This window comes from Crocuta crocuta, unplaced genomic scaffold (genome assembly GCF_008692635.1).
Source record: "Crocuta crocuta isolate KB4526 unplaced genomic scaffold, BGI_CrCroc_1.0 scaffold291, whole genome shotgun sequence".
Taxonomy (NCBI): domain Eukaryota; kingdom Metazoa; phylum Chordata; class Mammalia; order Carnivora; family Hyaenidae; genus Crocuta; species Crocuta crocuta.
In genome coordinates this window covers 1,522,520-1,545,494 of record NW_027527977.1, presented here as the reverse complement: position 1 = coordinate 1,545,494, position 22,975 = coordinate 1,522,520, and positions in this window count along the sequence as shown.

Genomic DNA, 22,975 nt, shown 5'->3' with positions numbered 1-22,975 from the left:
AAAAAAAAAAGAACTAGATATATAGATATGTGATACTACTGACAAAAAAGTCAGTAACAACCTGTAAACAAGATTTCCATTCTGAAGTAATTCTGCCTAAGCGAGGATTAAACCCTAGTTACCACCACAGTCAGCCTTTCATTTTCAAAGAAACTGTTATCCATATTCTAGCTTTTGAAGAGAAATATCCTAAAGTCGTGTTTATACATCCTTGTACAGCTCTGATTCACGGTTCTTTCAGCATATTCAGAATAATTTCATTACTGGAATGCACGTGATAAGGTCAGCTGCCTTTCACCCCTACCCCAAAGGTATTTACACTTCAACAGGTGAAGGCCAAGATTTTGTTTATTTTGCTTTGTTTTTTCAAGATGGTAGATTGACCACAGTAGAATATAGAAGTATGACTCCTCTCTCTATTTAACTATTAATGTTAAATCAATGCTAAAAGATGAAAGTTTTCTTTAAAAGTAAATAAATCCATAGCAGTGGAGAACGAGAGAGAGAGAGAGAGAGCGCGCGCAAGAGAACGCAAGAGAGAGTGAGAAAGACTCCGCAAATTCCTTGAAGATGGATTGCACATGAAAGTACTATCTTGCGGAACACAGGAGGAAGCCACAGCCTGGAATATATGCAGAAAGAGGCTATAGAGGAGTGGCTTCCCTGGGGTTTTAGGAAAAGTTATTTTGATCCTATTGTTCTGCATTTCTTCCAACTATCAATAAACTGTAATAGGAAAATAAAGACATCTTTTACACACACACAAGAAGTTTACCTCCTGCATACCCTTCTTGAGAAGTAACTTGAAGACAGATATACTCCAACAAAGTGTGAAATCCAAGAAAGAAAAAGCCTTGAGCTATAACAATCTCTGGGAATGACTCAAAGTCCAATAAATATGAATCAGAGGTTGACAGCACCATAGACAACCCATAAAGCAATTGCTTGAATTAGAACAGACACTCAGTGAGCTCCATGGCTAACTTCATAAGCAAGAGAAAGGAATTGATCCCATTCAAGAGATGCAATGAGCATGAAGCCATAAGATCATAAATAATATGGTACAGAAGGCTACATTTCTTCTTTCCAGTAATTAGAGACTATAGGAAAAGAAACATAGCTCAAAAAAGTCATTGTCTAAATATGAAACAAACTAACATGTGACACAATTGGAGATTTTGAAAGAGTTTAAGTAAAAGGAATTCCTTTGACCCTGATTGGTCAAGGGGCATAAAGAGGAAAGGAGGACCTGATATTTCTCTAAAGTATAATAAATAGTATTTAAACAGGCCTAATAATATATGCCATGTCAATGGACTTCAAATTTGAGAATGTGCATATAAAGCGGAGATCTCTGGAAAACCTCCGTTTTATAAAAAATGGGTGTTCTAAGCAACTGTCACCCAATAAAGAGAGATTTTCCCCTTGATCACCAGACTCTCCCCTATATTAGTTGCTACCTTTGGGTCTTGAACAAGATGAAGCACTTTTTTTTCCTCATCAGTGTTGTAGTTTGATTTTAGGCATACACTGTAATTTAGGCATAAATAAATACATGGTTTTTAGTGTTATGATTTGAGAGAATGACAAATTTACTAGTGAACAGGCACCTTAGCCAATGAAAGACTAGTCACTCCTCTGAAACTCTGAAATGGCTCCATAAAGGAATGAGCCTTTTGTCCTCTCTTTAGGGTGGCCTGATGTTACCTGGTAGGACCTCCTGGTTGACATTGCAGATGTACCTCCTGAATACTGCTGGCAGAACTGTAGTCAGATTCTGTGTGGTCCCAATGGCCGCTAGGACAACACGCAGCTCACCCTTCTCTGTGCCCAGAATGTGCCATGCTCCGCCAGGAGTGATGATGAATGAAATCTCTTCTTCCCTCGCCCTGGCTTCATTGGTGATGGCACTGGCACCCTGCTGGACTCTGGTAACATACCAGTCTATTTTAAAAAGAAGAATCCGATCCCACTTCTGGAATTTGGAAATTGGTTTTTAACCTAATAAAACTTAGAAGAATTGTAATTACTCCACGAAACATAAATGCATGCCACCCTAATCAATGTATATTTAAACAATAGTTGACAGAGGTTTGTGAGGGCTCTGGGGAACAGTAAGCAGTCAGGTGGGTGACAGTAGTGTGCTGAGGCCCTCACGTGATTAGTGGAGGGTCTAGAGATGTGCTGACTTCCTGACCTACAAATGAGGAGCTATTTGCTGATACTCAGATAACAGCACCTAACGCTGGTTCATGAGCTTCCAGGGTAGGAAGGAGGTCAGGAGTAAGCGAAGCCTGGTGTGGCAGAATTGGCACAAGTGTTACTCCGAATGGTAATTCAGTTCAATACTGACTCCACAGTCTACTGGATGTGAGACTACGGCAGTAACTTTTTTCTGAGCCTCATTTTCCCTTTCTATAAAATATGTATAAAAACTTCCTGTCATTGAGAGATCTCTCATATATGACAGCTGCTTTCTTTCACTGTAAATATTTCATGCATCACACTTCTTATCAAAATCCATTCTGAAGAAGGGAGTTCATTATAAACCCTCACTGGTTCTGTCAAGGAATGTGAGGTACAAAGCCAGCCATTCCCTCTTACCTTCCATAATCTTTCATCAGCTACCTCAGATTACCTTCCTAACATTAAAAAAAAAAAAGTATCTTGATTTCTGAGATCCTGACGTAAATGCTCAGGATAAAACAGGTAAATTTTGCTGAACATCCTGTGGTCGAGCAAGGTATCTGACAGGTGACATTGTTAAAAGAGTAAAAGCCCAGGCAGGTCCCCTTGGCGCAAGTCAGCTTTGCCTTTCCACCATCCCGTTCACTGCCACCCTCGCCTGCTGTGGCTCTGGAGTTTGCAAAAGGAGCTGCTTTTTATCAAGGTCTATAAAGCGCTAGAGCCACAGGGCCCTTCAGATACCGACTTCTCTTTGGACTTAGAAATTTCACCTTTAAAAATGTTCTCTACAAATGTTTCCCATCATGACTACCTTGTTAGTACTAGGTTGAAAGGGAAGGAATTTTCCACTGGTCAGTCTCTTCCTCTGTGTGTACTTTTCAGTAAAAATTCTGAACCTTTCCCTCTATTGATGGTCTCTTAAAAAATCACATGTTGGATAAAGAAGATGTGGTTTATATATACGATGGAATACTACTTGGCAAGAAGAATGAAATCGGCCATTTGCAGCAACGTGGATGGAACTAGAGGGTATTATACTAAGGGAAATAAGTCAGTTATAGAAAGACAGATACCATATATTTTCACCAGTATGTGGATCTTGAGAAACTTAATAGAAGACCATGGGGCGGGGGGTGGAAGGAGAGAAAAAAAGTTACAGAGAGGGAGGTAACCATAAGAGACTCTTAAATACAGAGAACACACTGAGGGTTGATAGGGGTGGGGGAGAGGGGTATGTGGGTGATGGGCATTGAGGAGATGAACACTGGGTGTTGTATGGAAACCAACTTGACAATAAATTATATTAAAAAATAAAATTTAAGTACATTTTTAAAATCATCATGTTACTAATTGTTTCTTTTTTCTTTAAATGTCATGGCCAAGAATTACTTCCTGGCAGTTTATTGCGCAAAACTCAGATCATCAGTTCACTTAACGTCACTTCACTTGACTATTTATGCCAATGAACGAGGTTCAGTGAGAACACACTATGATGGGGACTACCTAGCCAGTTTAGTGCACGCTCCTTCACACCCAGATAGTGCGTGCAGGGTTTAACTAAACAGCGGCGCTCCCCTAACGAGCAGGGAATTTTTTATTTTAACCCCAGAAAAGAAATTAACCATATTTGTTTGTACAAATAATGCAAAGGCTCCAGAGTCTTACCACCTGGCATACAAAATCAGGCCACGTTAACATTTCCAGCTTCTCTTAATTTTTACAGACACTACCACCTTTTAATATCCCCCTCCCAGTGCTGCCTCCAGGATCTCTGGAAGCTTACAGGAGTACCTCCTAGTACTCAAAGTTTCCTCAGGCCAATACTCTAATTTAGGCCGTTGAGCTTTCTCAGTGCACTGTCCACACCTAATTACCACATAGGCCAGCCCATTGCATGCCCAACTACAGCTGCTCTATTTCAGACCACTGATCCTCCTTTGGGATGCTGCTGTCCCTGTTCTCCCCTGCTGATGTTGATATTTGGGAGGTTAACCAAGTACAGCCATGAAAGTTGTATACGCATACTTAAGTCTATGTGAGAGAGGATTCCTGAAATTGTGCAGTGCACGACCCACACAATCATACATGATAGCCCTGGTACTAATCTAAACCCTTAGTTCTCACCTCTTACTACTGGAAGAAAAACACCTTCCACTCATTAACTCCCATTTCAGGACATTCATGCATGGCTGGCAGAACCCAGAATGGTAACTACTTTAGTGACTATACATATACCATTTAAATAAAGGTGAGGGGTGGGGGAGGGTGCACCAAGGTGACTCAGTTAAACATCAGACTCCAGCTCAGGTCATGATCTCATGGTTCATGAGTTCAAGTCCCACATCAGACTCTGCTATCGGCGCAGAGCTTAGAGTCTGCTTCAGATTTTGTGTCTCCCTCTCTCTCTGCCTCTTCCCTGACAGTGCATGAGCGCACACACTCACTCTCTCTCTCTCACTCACTCTCAAATAAACATTAAAAAATTATTTAAAATAATAAAATATATTTATTATAGGATGTATAAGGGACATGAGACTATAAGGGTATGAGAGGGTATAAGGGACAGGCATGCTGCCAGAGGGACTGGGACAGAGCACATTCAGATACACCTAGATAGGCTTCTCTTCTCTCACCCTCCTGTATACCCCTGCTGCTGAGTATAGTTTGTTACATTGTTTTGTCCTCCAGTCCTTCTAGGATGTCTATATCTCTGGACTGCAGCCACTGATCCTACCTATGGTCTTTTCTCAGATACTACTCGGGTCCATCAGTCTGACAGAACAAATGAACCCTAGTTGAGGGTATGGTCACCAACCTCCAGAGTCTATCTTCCCTTTAGACCTAGGTAGGACATCCTGTTACACAAAGATAGAGACTCACCAGAGTAAGTCTTAAGTATGTAGGTCTTCTTTTATGTCAAGGGCTGGACACAAAATCAAAGCTGAGCCAAGTAGACACCTCATTCATAAAACAGGGCTTTGATCTTAAGCAGCATGAGACAAGATCGTAAAAAAATGATCAATGTTCATCTCTCTTGCTTCAGTTCCCAGATAAGCCTGCCCAGTGCTTCCTGCCAGCGCTGCCCTGACTTCTTTTACCCAAGCTTATTTCTCAATGTATGTTTAATCAATAGTTGACCGGGGTTTGTGAGGGCTGTGGGGAACAGCAAGTGGTCAGGTGGGTGATAGAGAACTAATACTCTCATGTAACTAGCGATGGGTCCAGACATGCTGTGCTAACTTCCTGACCTACAGATGAGGGGGCTGTTTGCTGACACTCAGATGAGTGTAAAAGATGAGCCAAGAATATGCTTATCATTGTCAGAAGGTATGAATGCTTACAGGATAATTTTCAGTAGAAACTTCACGATCAAATGCTAGACTAGTGCACAAAAATAAATTTAAGAATACAGGAGGAACAAGAGCACCTTACCAGGGACAACAGCCAGTGGTGATGATCCTTCTCTCCTTTAGGGAAACCACAGTGCACACAAGATGGGGTTTTGTGCATTATCTGGTGTGGTTATCTATTTTTTTTTTAATTTTTTTAATGTTTTATTTATTTCTAGGAGAGAGAGAGAGACAGCGCGAGCAGGGGAGGGTCAGAGAGAGAGGGAGACACAGAATCTGAAACAGGCTCCAGGCTCTGAGCTGGCAGTCAGCACAGAGCCCGACGCGGGGCTCGAACCCACAAACCGCGAGATCATGACCTAAGCGGAAGCGGAAGTCGGACGCTTAACCGACTGAGCCACCCAGGCGCCCCGTGTGGTATCTATTTTTAAGTGCTCAGGAAGGTCATCGGCTTGTCAGCTCTGCAAAGACTTACATAAGTGAACTTTAACTATACATTCTATTTGTGATAACACTATGAATTTTATTCAAAAACATTTTTTTCATTCGTTATCACACCTTCACATACAATTTAAGAAAATAAACCCATCAATCTAGGGTCCAATGCAAGTTTTAGCAACATGCTAATATCCAAGTAGCTCCCCTGGAAAATAAATAATTGAGTTTACCTACAAAAGAAGGGAGGAAGGAAGAGAAAGAAAGGCAAGAAGGAAGTCTCCAAAATTAGAAAATACAATAAAATGAAGCTCCAAATTTACCCATTAATTTCTAATTTCAGTGTGACAGGTTATCAAAAAATCACAAAAGAGCTTCAGAAGTCTTCAGAAAGCAAGAAGTGCCTACCCATGTAGAAAATTCATTCTAAAGAATAAGGACAGAGAGAGGAATAAGGAACTATGATGATGTTGTTTTTCCAAGGCACAAATATTTGATGAAGGCTATTTCTTAAAAGCTAGATATTCTAGATTTTACCTGGAAACTTCCAGGACCTTGCAACTCCTTGCAAATTCAAAGGGGGGGGGGGTGCCTTAATTTTTCTCTCTCATTTAGCATGCACCACCTAGGTGGGGAAAAAAAGCTCTGTAAATTACTCACCGTTTTTTTTTTTTTTACCCCTGCTGTCTTCCTTGTGAGCCTTCTTGGGTTTGTTATACTCTGAAATATGGAGCATTAATGACCTTTTAGAAAGTGCCAACACATGTCAGGAGGTGGCTACTTGCTCTACTCGCCATAAAAAAAGGGTGTTAATAGGCTCCAAAGGGGGCCCTCAGTAAGGAAAAAAGTGCTTCAAATCTTTATTAACTGACTGCTATCTTGTAGGGGGATCCAATAGTGGTGAGCCCTAATTTAGAGAAAGGCTACATTCAAGAAAAAGGGGAAGAAAGCACTAATGGAGTCCTTTTACAATTTGAATTAGATGTGTGACCTTGTAAAACCTGATTAACTATTGTGTTTTCATCTCCCCCTGTTGACAATTGGTTTGTTAAGTAGCTTCTCTTAATAGCAAAATGAGTGTCACAGAGAGGGTGCTGCTGGAAGCCAGCCTTTTCCAATTTCCAGGATGCAGCAGATACTTCACAGCTGATTTTAGTTCATAAAATTATTTGAAAATGGAAACCAAAATCAGAAGATGGGGCTTATAATAGCCCTGTCTCTGCCATTTCCACGGCCATTATACAAGAATTTTTAGAGCATTTTGATGACAAGGGTAATAAGATACTGGAATTTTTTTTTTTTTTTTTTGGCCTTTCTACCTTTCAGAATAGTATTCCAGATAATGTCTGGCTTGATTAACAATTAACTCCAAATGGCTAAGCTGCCACATTAGTATAGCAACAATACAGCTGAGCTGGCCCTACCTCTGCACATAACTGTTCAGGAAATAGCATATCAGACACTCAGTAGAGCTAGTGAGGCCTTTCCAACAGGTACCTTCACTCCAGGATAATTTGGGGAAAGAAATATGCCCAAACCCTTTCCATGCTTCTCATCCCCCCATCCCCCCAACTTACCTATTGATACACTTAATACTGAACTAAGCTTTTTCAATAACATTCTAAATGTTTACTTGGAAGTAGTTTCACCACTTGATTCCAGTCGGGACCAGAACCTAGAGCACTAAAATACCCTGGGAAAAGCAGGTCGCCTGCTATGTCTGGTTGAGACTGGACACAGTAATATTAGCTATCTTGCCAGAGAACCTGTTCTCACGACATTTGTAACCCAACTTTGTAATGCCAAAATCCAGAAGAGTTCGGGACCTAATTATGTGAAGTGAACTTGATACTCCCCCAATCGTCCCATGAGTGAATTATAGCCAGTTGGAGTTGCGTGGGCATGTGGCCCCTGTCCTGGATGTGACATTTTGCATAAAGGTAAAACGGGGATAAAATGGACATGAAGGCAGCCTGGGAGGGGAAAAGGAACCACAATGGGCCTCATGCAGGCTAGGAGTAGGGGAAGGTGTGCTACCTAAATAGACGTGGTGATGACGTGGAGGGAGGCATTCTGTCTTGCTGTTCTAAGTTGGGTGAACATTTAATTTCTTCACTTTGGTATTGGCTGAGGGAAGGAGTGGGGAGAAGGAGGTGGAGCCTGCCAGGTGACCAAGAACAGGTTATTCAGCCTCTCTGAACCTTTTAATTTCCTGGAAAGTAAAATAAAATTTATGTAAGGCTAACATTGAATAAGGTAGGTGAAATACTTAGCACAATGTCTGACACATAGTATGACTTTAATAAGCAGCTACTGTTTTTCATGACAATATTACCACGGTAGGCAGAATAATGGCTCCCCCAAAAGATACGTTGTACTCTGTGTAATCTGTGAATGTCACCTTCTATGGCAAAAGGACTTTGCAGAGGTGATTAACGATTTTAAAATGGGGAGATTATTTTGGAGTAACCATGTGGAACCTAAATGCAGCCCCAAGTGCTTCCTTCATAAAAAAACATGGAGGAAAATGTGACACAGACAGAAAAGAAGCAATGTGATAAGAGAAGGATAGATTGGAGTGATATGACCCTGAGTCAAGGAAAACCAGCAGCCCCCGGAAGCTACAAGAAGGAACAGACTTTCCTTTAGAGCCTCTGGAGGCAATGTAACCCTACTGACACCTTGATTTTGGCCCAGTGATACTGATTTCAGACCTCTGACTTCCAAAATTGTACTTCTAATGCTTTAAGCCACTACACCTGTGGTAATTTGTTACAGTAGCCCTAGGAAACAAATACAATTATGCTGGAATATTTTCAATGTTCTCACCAACACGACCATCCAAGTAACAGAAGATGAGAGGATATAGGAAGCAATTGGATCAACCAGATATCTAAGATTTGGAGGAATGGGGTAGCTCCAAAGAGTAATTTGACAAATTGCTATTCAAGTACCCTATCAAAAGTTATCAACTACAAGCCTTCTATTGACTACAACTACCTCCCTACAAATTTCAAGTTTCAAAAGTTACTTGATATTCTGCAAAGAATTCAGAGAAGAGTCTTAACACTTGTCCACCTACCATCTTAGTTTTATATCTTAAAATATTCATCCATCAAATGCTTACTATTTACATTATATACTGCAGATGAAAATGCTTAGCTATCCCAGCAGAAATGACAAGTTGTTCCTCAATATCTGTTTTCTTCTTATACGGTAATAAAGTTTTCAGCTGGACACATGGCCATTCAGATTTTAAAAAAATTAAAAAACAACTAGATTCTTTGCTCCCTTACGTCTAGGTGACCATGGTACTCGATTATGAACAATAAGCTATGAACAGAAGCAGCATGTGCAACCTCCACTTCATGCCCATAAAAGACAGGGCATGCAGTTCCTTCATCTTCTTCCTCTGCCCCTCTGACTTTACATGAATGTACTGGTGAGAGACCTTAGCAAAGCAGCCAAGGGAAACAAACCCTCCAACACTTAGAACAACCACAGCCTTCCTAGACCATTTATGCTCAGATTTACAGGATACGGAGGGAAATAAAAACAAGTTTTATCTTGGTTAAAACATTATTATTTTGGTCATTTTATAGCAATGAACAGAGCTATAAATTCTCAGTGATTCAAACTGATATCTGCTATCTGTCCAGATAGGTATATAACAAGAGAAATGGATATAATAAGAGAAATTAATAATACCAAAGTGGAACCAATTTCATTTTAATTACAATTATAATGCTATGTTTTGGTTGCTTGGACGAGACTGGTTGGAACACAGAAAGAAGCATGAGTAATAAGAGTGCTAGACTGTCCTAAATAGAATAGAAACCCAACTGTGTGAACAAAAGCACATGGTTTACAAAAGGACATGTAGAATCATCAGAATGATGTTCTGGAATGTGCACAGGATTTGAGGTCAGAAAACTTGGATTTGGGTTCCAGTTCCATAACATATCAGTGTTGTAACCTTAAACAAGTCAGTTAACTTCTCTGGGTCTCTATGACTTATGTATAAAAGGGACATAACACCATCTACATTACCCAGCACAGATGAAGAAGGAATACAATAATAAAAGTGAGCCTATAGTAGAGAAGATAGTAGAACATTGCATAAGCTATTACTGACAGCAGAGGTTGAAAACTGAGAGTTTAGGAGATGAATTTCCTCTTAGATATGTTTTTGTTTGACCTGCATAGTGCTTTAACAGTTTGAATTTGTTGCCAACATTTGAAACCAAGAGATCCCACATAAAAGTAGACTCTCTGCTCTATTTGGAGAAATCTAAGTCCTGGACAATATTGGGTCCTCATTGCTCCCTTAAAACAGTCAGCCTACCCTGAACATTTATGTATGCATTCCCTCAACAAGTATTTATCCATAAAGAGCTAAGAGGCAGGCACTGTTCCAGGTTCTGAACAGACACAACTGAAAAAAACATATAAGATTGATGCTCTCACTGACCTTGCATTCTGGAGGGACTCATAATCTACTGTTATCCCACCTATTCTACTCCCTGGCTGGCTCTGTAGGCTTGGAAATTTGTGAACCCAGACTGGTTCCAGGAAAATGCTTTCTACAGTGAGAAGAGGCAGAGGTTGCAGCATTTAGTGCCTAGCTTAAAGTCTCCATACCTGGCAGGATGGGGTAGGTAGGCAAAGCGAGGAGGAAAGTAAGGGAATTTCAGTTTGCATTAACATGATACAGTCTCAACCAAATAACTCTCAGAATTAGACAAGACAGGTCACTTTTCTACTCCTTCATCCCCTCATTTAATAAGCATTCACTAACTGTGAGGTCTGGGACAAATACGGTACCAAGAGGGAAAATATAAAGATACATACACACACACACACACACACACACACACACACACACACACCTCAATCTACTGGCAACTTAGTTATCCTCCAAAGCCTGAGAAGTACCACAATCATATTTACAGTATTTCAACCCAAGGAGATGTTCTCCCATAATCACTGGCGTGTCACCAGATCTAAAATTCTTTTTATCCATTAATAACAACACCTGACTTTTTCCCCTATGTGTTGTAAGTGCTTTATATAGATTAAATCATTTTGTTTGCATACCAACTCCATACAGTAAGCATTATTTTATTCCCATTTTACAGCTGCCAAGTAAAAATATACTGTTAAATCCTACAACCAATTTTACCTTTTTAAGATCTAGAGTTTCTTCTCCACGATCTGGCTCTTGGACTGAGAATGATCGTGTGTTGTCTGTTTGTTTAAATTTCATATCTTTTACAAGCAAAATTTGGTGAAAAGCCATTTTAATTTCTTTTCCACTTACCATTCTCTGCCTTGAGTGGTTTTATTACCAGTAACACTAAAACTATTTTAGTAAAACAATAATATTCTAAAAATAGCTATTGTTTATTGCAAGTGTATAATACTAGGTACTTCATAGATTTTATCTCACTGCTGCCTCCCTACTCAGACAAATTAGGAAATGAGGTTCAGAGAGACCAGTAATTGTCCCAGCTCACACAGCTGACAAGGGTCAGGGCTCAAATAGAAACCAACACTTCAAGCCCAGTGCTCTTTATGTTTTCCACATGACATATCCTGAAGGGACTGAAAGGCAAAATGGAAATAAACAAATAAAATTGAGGCAGAGATCATCAAATTTTGGGTGAGTCTGAAGGTCTCCAGGCAGAGGATGGGGCCTAGTCAGAAGAGATCCTAGTCAGTCAGATCCTGAAGGAGAAATGGACTTTCCAAGAGGGGCCACCCCAATGGTAAAAATCAGAAGTGTCCCAAACAGGGACATGGCAACATCTACCCATTGGTGATCTGCCTGGTATTGCTTCAAGATCTACCAATAGATGCTGAGGTACTCTTTATCTGAAGATGATAATTTTTCAATGGCTTTGGTTTTAAGGTTGGCTTACCTCATGGGGTCATTTTCAGCTAATGAAATCATTATTCAGTTCAAAATTACATAGAAACAGCTAAAAAGACCTTAGGGAAAACAGGTTCTTCTGGATGAAAAATCAAATCTAGCCACCAATAAACTCCATTCATTGAAAAATGGAAACAAGGAACCAGACTCCCTGGTTACACTGCGTGTATGCTAATGTGCCATGAGTATCGAATGCAATAGTACAAGATGCCCAGTATGTGTCAGATGTGAAACCATGTATTAAAAATAAACAGGATTAAATAATAAATGACAATGATCACTGTTAATCTCTGAATCTGATTTTTAAAGCATGGCACTACTCGGAAGATCAAATAATCCATATGTTAGAAAAACAAAGCCACTGATTTATAGCTATCCTTCTTGAGGAATGTCCAGTGACTTCGATAGAAGTCTTTTACCACAGCCCTCTAAAAAAAGAAAAGACATAAAGAAATAAAAAGAAAGGACAAGAAGGAATTTAAAGAGAGAGACTGGGAAAGGAAACCGTACATGGGGATATTTTTGCTCCCAGCTATGGGCAAGTGTCACACTTTCTCCTGATAACCTTGACCTGGTTTTCCAGGCTCAGCAGTAGCAGCTGTGTCACATCGGCTTAGCATCTGCTTATCAATCTAATTGTGCAAACCTGACTCCTGCTTCCAGTGTCCTTAGCATACAGGATATCACAACAACCAGGTTGACTGAGCAGCCTGCAGAACATAGGAAACAACCAGTTCTTAGGGGAAGGAGGGCAGGGTGAGGGTTGGAGAGATGACCAGAACATCGTTCCTTTATTGTCCAATGATCACAAGTGGAATGAATATTTGTTGGGCAGCACATGGGGCAGGTTGTTCTAAAGTTGCAAAATTAATGGGTTGTTGAATCTTAAAAAGGAAAAAATGTTATACCATCACATACTTCAGTAAATATGTAATGGTCTGTCAATCCTCTGAGGGCATTGCTGCACTGACACTGTGGCATGTTAGTCACATCTTCTAAACCAGAAAATGGGGACATAAGAAACAGTATGAGACTATGAAGCAGAGCTATGGTAAATGAGAGTATGGCTCTCTTGTCAGGCTTCTGAGGTTCAAATTCTGCCTCCACCACTGAACAACCATGTGGCCTTGGACAAGCTACTGAAAGCTCAAGAACACCCTCTGGTTCAGGTAAAGATCAGAAGAGGCAGTGAACAGAAGGGTACAGAACCATGCCTCTAGCATGCACCCAAAAAATATGTATTCAGAGAAATGTGTGTGTACTTATAGAAACGAAGTAACATTAACAGCTAAGACAAGACAGACTATTTTAAATTACTGATTCCTGCAAAGAAGTCTGCATTGTATGGTTTATATAGCATATACTTAACCACAGTGAAGTTGATAGTGTGTAATTGTCCCTGGTTAGAGGATCTCTTGTGATTTGGGCCCTTCTAAATGGCATAGCCTACAGTACCCTCTACTAGTCACTGAGTAAACAAGTAACTACTCAGTCTGTTCTCAGGGTTTAGAAACTGTTCTAGCCACTGGGCACATAACAGCAAACAAAAGTCATAACCTCTCTTTCACACACAACTTATATGCTAGTGGGGGGTGGGGTGGGGAATACAAACACACAAAGCAAAAAAAAAAAAAAGAAAGAAAAAACTAACAGACAGTCAGGAAGTGATAACTACTGTGAAGAGAAATGAAAGGGGGTCCTGAGGCATAGAGCAGCAATTTTTTTAAGTTTATTTATTTATTTTGAGAACAAGAGAGCATGTGCATGCACATGAGTAGGAGAAGGGCAGAGAGATAGGGAGAGAGAGAATCCCGGGCAGGCTCTTTGCTGTCAGCATGGAATCAATGTGGGGCTCCATCCCAAGAACCTGTGAGGTCATGAGCTGAGCCAAAATCAAGAGTTGGATGCTTAACCAACTGAGCCTCCCAGGCGTTCCTGCAATTTCTAAATTCATGTGGTCAAGTATCTCTAATGAAGTGATATTTGAGCAGAAATCAAGAACGTGAAAGAGGAGACAATGCAAACATCTTGATATAAATCCAAGCAGAAGGATCAGCAATAGCAAATAAGCCCGTGTGCTTGGGAACTTGAGGAAAAGCAAGTAAGCAAGTCCAGAGCATAGTAAAGGAGAGAGACAGGAGTCGATGCAACCAGAGAGTTGCTGAGTGGCCCATCATGCTGGTGGTCAGACGCATCATAAAGAGTTTAAAATACCTAAAAATATGCTGAGAAGCTACTAGAAAACTTGGAGCAGAGGAATGCCACAATCCGACTTATGTTTAAATGGACCCCTCCGGCAGCTGTGTGGACAATAGACTGTAGCATGTAAGAATGGGATCAAGTGTGGAGTCTTCTGTAACGAACCAGATGAGAAAAGAGTGGCTTTTAATAGGATGGCAATGTGGGAAATGGTCAGATTTGGGATTTATTTTGAAAGTACGGCAAACACAATCAACTGATAAATAAGTGGTTTTAAAGAAAAGATAATCAATATTGACTCCAAGGTTTTTAGCAAAAGCCAGCTAGGTGATTGTCACATTGAAAAAGCTTGGAAGAGGTTAGTTTTGAGATGGAGGTGAATTAAGATCTCAGACAAGCTAAGTTTGAAATGCCTATTAAATATCCTGATGGATGTCAAGTATGAAAGATAAATGAAAGGAGTTCAGAGGAGAGATCAAATCAAGAGATATCTATTTAGGAGTCATTAGCATATAGATGGTATTTAAAATGGAACTGAATGAGATCACCAAGACAGTGAGTACAGCTGAAGAAAATGTCCTAGCATTCAGGGCTGAATGAAGCGGGATCCAACAAAGAGTAGAAAGATTGCTTAGTTAGGATAAAACATACAGTAGAAAGAGGCTGAAGTTAGGCATCTAGAGACCTAAGCCTTAATCACAGTTGTATCGCTGGCTACCAATAAGGTCTCTTGATGTCCAGCACATAACCTATAAAATGGGGTGAATTGTCTGCACCTGCATCACCCTTACTACTGATGGGAAGCACAACATGTTTCTTCTCTGAGAAGTCACCAAGGAAATGTTGTGGCACTGCTAAAAGACCAGGAGAGAACAGGTGTGAGCCAAAGACATACTGCACTCTACTGAGACGAGGAAAGGCCAGTAATAAGGCCAGAGTTAAATTCCAAAATGTGCTACAGTCCATATCTCTGGCCCCCAACCACAAATTCCTCCTTCCCATCTCCCAAGTAATGTCAACTCTAAGCTGCAAATGAAAACACTCAGAAAAGCATTAAAATGGTAAGTCAGAACAGCATCAAAGAAAGAAAAAATACTGGGGAGATATAGAGAGCAAAGGAAACAGAAAATATTCTTGTCTTCTTTACTGGTTAGGAGATGAAGAAAGAAAAGAGAATGCAGTCTTGGCTCCTTGCCATTTCCATGAGGGGAGGCAGCATGCAGGGCCCTTTGAGGGAGATCAAGGCTTAGGATCCTGGTGGGTAAGAGGTTATGCAGTGGAGTCTTTGATTAGTAATTCAACTAGGATTGATTCAAAGGGTGGATGTGCATGGATTCAATCCTGGGAAGAAAGTTTGATCTGTGTTCCAAATTGGCAGTGAAAGATTATTTTATTTTAGAAATTGTTTCTGAGTGGTGAAAAGGGATGAGACTCTGGAAGAAAGTAAACGATGAAACTACCCAGAATTCTAGCTTCCTTACATTGTTTCAGGAAGCGAACAATGAGCAAAAGAGAGGATATGTACTGGTATAAATATGTTTCAACCTATGAAAGTGCCATTGAAAAGAAAGCATTAATTAGTGATCTTCTCTTCCCCTTGAGCTTCTCATTTAAGAACAGACACAACTTTAGGGACTAGACAAAGAAAGGATATATATGTATCAATCAAATCATTTAATAAAACATCATGGATGCATTATAGTACATATTTGGGAGGAGAGGGATATCTTTTAAAATACCCACAAAAGCATACACACACTCACACGCACACAATTATTTCATATATTTGACTTAAATGCTTCATTTTTTTAAGAAAAGCATTATGTATCAATCTCAAACCCATTTTGTCCTCAGGTCCAGTCCTAAGCCTCTAGCAATAATCAATGTGGTTCTGTATTTATTTTAAATACAAATGTTATCACACTCTACCTACCATTCTGTAACTAGCTCTTTTTCACTAAACACTGTTGTTTTGGGGGTTTTTTGTAGGTAGGAACATGTTGACATAAAGGGTTTATTTCATACCTTAAATTCATTCTCAGTTATTCATGCACTCTCACTCTATCCCATGTAAGCCTCTCGAGTAAACTGGATAGAATATAGTAGTCGTCGCTTTGCAGATGATAGGACAGTACTGAAGACAGCCCAGCTGACAGGCACAACAACTTCCATCTCCATGGTTAATGCTCCTTCACTATAACAACATTTTCAAATTGTCATTATTAGCACTAAAAGCGTTTTGTTTTTCAGATGTAAATGTCGCACAGAACCCCAATATCTAAGAGTTCATGTTAATATCAGAGGCAGAGGTCTTGGGCCATGCCCCTCAGACTTCTCTACATCCAGCAGTGGCTCTCCAAGCAGCCCCACGGAACCTAGGTCTCTGCAGCCCCTGGTCTGGAGCCCATGCATGTACAGCTGACTTTCTTCAAGGCCTGTGGAGTCCAGACAAAGTGATAAACAGACCAAGAAGCCCTCAGCGATCTGATCAATGAGAACACACTGTGATGCCACCGGTGTAAGATAGGATCACGCACAAAAGGAGGCTGGCAAAGCTGGTCCTATGCTGAAGACAAAGAGTGAAAGTACTATTCCCCTAGGATTAAAACTCAGCAAAGGAAGGTTTCCAGAACGAAGAAGCTCATATTGTGGTGGGAAAATAGAGATGGACAAGACGAGAAGTGAGCAATCATCAAGGGAAGGGTAGGTCTTGCCAAAGAAGGAAGAGAGAACAAATCCCTCAAAAAAGGAAGTTCAGTTCTTAGGAGGGGAAAAAAAGGGCATCCAGGGGAGTTAATGGACAACATAAAAATAAAGACTGAGAAAAATATCTTCAGTATATATGGAGCCAAAGTCTTAGGAGGGGAAAAAATGAGAAGGATATTTGTTTGTTTGTTTAAATAGAATGACAAGAGTCTGAGGAGAAGGAAAAAGGCCTCAAGACTAAATAAATTCTCAAAACTACAGGAATAACACAACGTAAAGGTGGACATGTAGCAAAAATAGCATAAAGCTCACGAAGCTTGCAAACAGTGTATGGCACTCTGAATGAAAGAATGATTTAATTTGAGATGAAGAAATAAGATTATGGGTCAAAAGTAACACACTGCATACAGATAAATATGACAGAAATCCTGAAGCCAAGGATGATGCTGGAAATTAGTGTCAAGTGAATCTAGGGTTAGAAGGCTCAGGATCAGAAGAATAAGAAAACAATAAGGAACTCGATATATGTCAAAAATATAGATCAAACATGCTTTTTAGACATAAGGCAATAACTACCCTATTGAATCAGGAAAATAACAGCAAATGTTCACTGAGTTCTTCTGCTAATCCTAAAGCAGCTATTTAAAGCAAGACACTTTTAAGGGGGGAAAAACTTAAGGAGAACTACACACACACAATAGACTACATACATTTTACTACAATTTAACTCTATTCCATTGTACTTGTGAATAACACATAAGCATAAACACAAATCAAATCCTTCCTCAAGAAAGTGTTCATGAGAAGTTTGCCAGGAGTCCTGCTGAGTGTTAAGGTATGGCTTTCATTCCTGTTCCTTCATGTTCTATACAAGAAATGTTAACTCCAGGCATCAACAGGGATATGCCAATAGTAACAGGCTCTGTAATTTCTCAGTGATACAGGTTTTCTGCTTTGGCTACAGAAGTTTATCAACTGTTTCTACTGCTGTATTTCTATTGTTATAGTGAAAGTTGATGCAATACGTAAAATATACAAGGCATGCCTCTAATTTCCTCTGCTAATTCCCTCGACACTAGACTGCCATAGTTAAAGGAATATTAACTTTCATGACTTGGGGTAGGAAAAACAATACCTTCAAGACTGAGCACAGGCCACTCAAATGCCTTTCTTCTATGCTTGTTTTCTATTTCTTACTCTAAATGCCACTATTACAAAGCACTTTATTGCCCTGGGTATGAGCCCAGTTTAGCAAACTAAACTGAGATGCTAAGAAACTCTTTTTATGATGGTTTTGTGTGGGTTACAACAAGAGTCTGAAAAAACAATAACTCAGAAAAATGGGTCAGTTACAATGGATAAGATTTATTTACAAGAAAATTTGAGCTTGTGTAATAGAAAATAAATAATAGCATTTTTTCCTAATCATGCTAAGGTCATAACTGACATTACTTTCTCAAAGATCCCTGCCTTACTGAATAAATAAAGTAGAAATAAACTATGTCCTGTTAGAAACAAGAGTAATTCAAACTATGGTAAGAAGGATAAAAGCACAGGAAGCCTTGCTCTCAAAATATCACAGAGGTGATAAAATATGACAGAAAGGAAAGGTTCATTGGAAGGAAATAAAAATGGGAAAAAAGTAAATGGAATAGTATAAGCAAATAAAAGGAAGCACAAATAGAAAAGGGGGATTGAGAAAAACATATATTGATGAAGTGAAGTGGATAAGATAGTAAAGAGAAACCTCAAGTAGGACAGTAAAAATACAAAAAGAAAAGATTTTTAAGGTGGAACAAAAAGAAAAGTTACTGAGATGATGGTATTCATTATGAAACTACCCCAAGAGCAAGAAAAACAAATGTAGATCAAGAGTACATATGTTGATTAATACTGAGAAACTTAAATGTTGAAGAATAAACATGTTTAGTAGTAGATCTTTTAGCTTAAGAATAAATGACAACGTTGTCAAACATGTATCCTGGAGTCAAATGACCTCAATGACCTGGAATTGTAGCACTACAACTGGTAAGGTAGGGACAGACAGGAGCAAATAAGGAGGTAACAAAAGAAGAAAGAATAACAAAAATTTTCTGATTTAGAGATCAATAAAATAGTAATGTTTTTAACAAAAATTATCCGTAGTCAGGATGGGGTCAGAAGGATGCGTAGTGTTCATCATTTCACATGTTAGGGGTCTTTAGAACATTCAGGTGGAAACATTCCCTTCCACATATTCTCACCACCAAATTTATAAATGCAGCTATATCAGCACCCAATTACTTACTCTGCCTTCCCTCCTGTTATAATGAATTATAATCACTGTATTTATTCTGTGGTTTTCTCTAAGACCACCCCTTTTATAGTGTACTAGATCTAATCCCATTGTCCCTATGTTGCTCTGGAATTACCAGTTTTTCTCTCTGTTAGATCATCCCCCTCAACAGACAAATATGCTGGAATACCTCCTGTCTTTAAAAAGTCTCCCTGTACTTCATAGCCTTCCTGTTAATCTCCTCTTTACAACTTATCTATTCCCTTTTCTCCTTCCAATCTGTCTTAACTCACTCTAATAGGGTTTCTTTTCCACTGCTCTTGTCAATTATACCGATGACTTCCATGTGACCAAATCTAATGGTCATTTCATCATTTCCAATGATCAGTGTTCCTCTTACTTGATTTAACAGCACCATTTGACATACTTGATTACTCCTTGAATCTGGAAATACTTTCTTCTTGTGGCCTCTGTTGTCTCCTTTACCAGTTTTCCCATCTTTACAACCTCTAGACTAAATGTTTGAAGGCTTAAGTGCTCATGCCCCTGACCTATTCCTTATCTTTGCCAACCTTACTTCACCCACTATTAAACACTTGTATCATCCATTGACACCTGTCCTTCAGCAAATCCTATGGGCTTTACCTACCAGTATATTTTGAATCTGATGGCTTCTGTCTTTGAAGCTATCAATCCAGGCCAAGACACCATTCTCTCACCTGAATTACTATAGTATCTTTCTAACAGCTCTCCTTACTTCTACTTTATTCTCAATAGTCTATTATTCACACAACATGAGTGAGATTTTGAAAGAAGTCATATTATATCATTCTATTGCTCAAACAGACCAATCTCATTCTCCATAAAATCCAATGTTCTTCTTACAGTCCACAGGCCCTACAAAATCTGTCCTCCTGCTAACTCTTTGGTCTCTTCTCCCATCTTTCTTTTTCTTACTCAATCCTTTTCTGCCATACTAGTCTATACCCCTCCCAGTCCACTCTTGTCTCAGGACTTTTGCACCTGCTCTTCATTCTGCCTGTAATGGTATGCCTAGCATAGCCACGTGGCCAATGCCCTCCCTCATTTTCTTCAGTTCTCTGTTCAGGTGTCATCAAAGAGGGCTTCCTTCACCACCTTAAAAAGTAGAGCACTCCTTTCACTTCCCAGGACCTTACCCTACTTTACATTCTTTAAAGCACTTGTCAACACCTCACATTTCTTTGTTTACTCTCTCTCCCATCTAACAGTATAAACTCCATGAGAGCTGGAATTTCATCTGCTTTACTCATTGCTGTATCTATAGCACCGTTACAGAGTCTGACCCACAGGTGGTACTCAGTAAGCATTTGTTGAATCAACCTCATATAAAGAGAGGAGGGCTGGATATATTTATTTTAGCCTTAAATGTGTGAGCTCAGCAAGGGAGAAGAAGTTTACAGAGAAGACTGAGGATAGAACATTAAAACCTCTGTGAGGCTACAAAAAATAGAATAACTAGAGCATAGCAAAGGTATCACTAGGTTTGTCTTCCATGACATACTTCTATGCCAAACCATGTAGCAAAAACAACCTTCTTATAGAAAATGGCACCTATTAAAATAATTGTGTGGGAAGGAAGAGTCATGGGAATATCCGCTCTTTCTATATATGCCGTATCCAACTGGAGTCAGCTTACCAAAATTAGGATGGAGAAGCCAGGAGGAGACAGTAAGACTAGTTACAAAAAAAGCATTTGTGCGATGTTATTAAAAAGTCAGAATTTAGAAGGAAAAAGATTTATTATCTTGGGCATAATTAATCTCTGTAAAATCAGAAGTCTATTGTCAGAGTGTAAAGAAGAGGTGGCCAGAAGATAAAATAAGTTTAGAGATAAAAGGAGAGAACAGATGTGGAAAGGAATCATGAAAGGAACTCAGAAGCCAGAGTTCATAAGAAATTGTGTTGGCTTTGACAGCGAAAGAGGAATAGTAAATATAGATGTACAGTATGTAAATAAATCTTATTTTTTACAAAATGCAGATCTAATGAGAAGTACTTCAAAAGAGTAAGCCTCGGGATGCCTGGCTGGCTCAGTTGGTTAAGTGTCCACCTCTTGATTTCACCTCAGGTCCTGATCCCAGGGTCAGGGGATCAAGCTCCATGCTCAGCATGGAGCCTGCTTAAGATTCATTCTCTCTCTCTCCCTCTCTCTCTCCCTCCCTCTGTCTCTCCTTTCCTCTCTCTCTCCCCTCTTGCCACTCTCCCCCACTTGTGTACTCTCTCACTCTCTAAAAATTAAAATTAAAAAAAAAAAAGTAGGTCTCCACAAACGTTGATATAAAGTCTTCGGATTACCATCTTATACTTCTGATCGTATTAGTATGATGAGTTTTCAAATTGTTTATGTTCCTAAGTCCAATGCTATAGCATTATTAAACAAAATTCAATTCCAGCCTCCAAATTTCCTTCAAATGTATTAACTTGCTGTTTAAATTCAACATTGAAGATCCCCCAATAATAAAAATTTAGGAAAGAAGGCATCACTCATTCAAAGTAACAGTTACTGATGATTTTAAAGAAGTGGAATTTGGGGTAGGGGCTAACAAGATTTAGAAGCTAAATTGTTCATCAAACCACTATCAACCAATGAGGGGTACTCATGAAATGCATTAGGCAAGTCTTCCTAGGCAGTGAAAACCATGAAACTGGCAAAAATTCATTTTTAAAGAACTATGAGGCAAGCTGGGAGGAAAATCATTTGACCTCTGGCATCAAGAGTGCAGCAAAAAAATTACAGTCAGAGCTGGATTCACCCCACTATTCTCTTCCTAATTCATGTGGCAAGACAGGGCAAAAGCTGGGCCCATTTCATTGTCACCATTACCTAAGCATAGAGCTAGTCATTTAAGGGGAGAATCCAGCTTCTGGGGCTCCTACATGGTGAGTGGAAACAGTGATCAAACCACACACATGCATGACTTTCTTTAACATATCTACAGGCAAAGTAACTAATACTCTCATTTGGGTATATCGTTTTAAACATTTTGCAAAATCCTGGCCATTTCTGCACGCATACACAGCAGAACTGAATTAGCCAGGTGTTTAGATCTTTCTTCACTTAGGCATATTATTGCAGTTTTACGTGCACCTAGAAATTCTGGTTTTGCAGGCTGCTCCTGAGATGATCAAATAGGTCGATATGTCTGTCCATTTGGATGTTGGAATCCTCTGCAGAGATTACTGTATAAAAACAATTGAAATCTTCCTTACCTCCAAGTGGATAATAAAATTCCACCCACTCCCTTTCCATTTCATTTTTTAATGTTCACTTATTTATTTTGAGAGAGAGATAGAAAGCAAGAGGGGGAGGGGCAGAGAGAGAGGGAGACAATCATGGCAGGCTCCGGGCTGTCAGAGTAGATCTGGATGTGGGGCTTGAACCTATGAACCATGAGATCATGACCTGAGCTGAAATGGAGTCGGATGCTTAACTGACTGAGCCACCCAGGTGCCCTGTCCATTACAAATAAATACATTTCTTTAATGAAGTAACTCCAAGTAGAAAGGGTAAGTAAAGAGAAAAAATTTAAACTACTTTATTTGAGGGGCGCCTGGGTGGCTTAGTCNAAAAAAAAAATAAACTACTTTATTTGACTATCTACTAATAAGTCTAAGCTCTTATGAGTTTCAGGGGAAAAAAGGGTATGAGTAGTAAATTATGTGTGTTCTAGTTATCCACACTATTCCTATTCCTTCATAGTATTTAGTTGGTGATTTACTGAATAAAATGAAGGATTTCAGAAAAGAACTTTATTCAAATTAATTTCTGAGAATTCCTGTCCTTTGATCTAGTGACTTGCCCACTTGCTGAAATCAAATCTAGCAAACCTCTCCCCAAATGGTCTCACC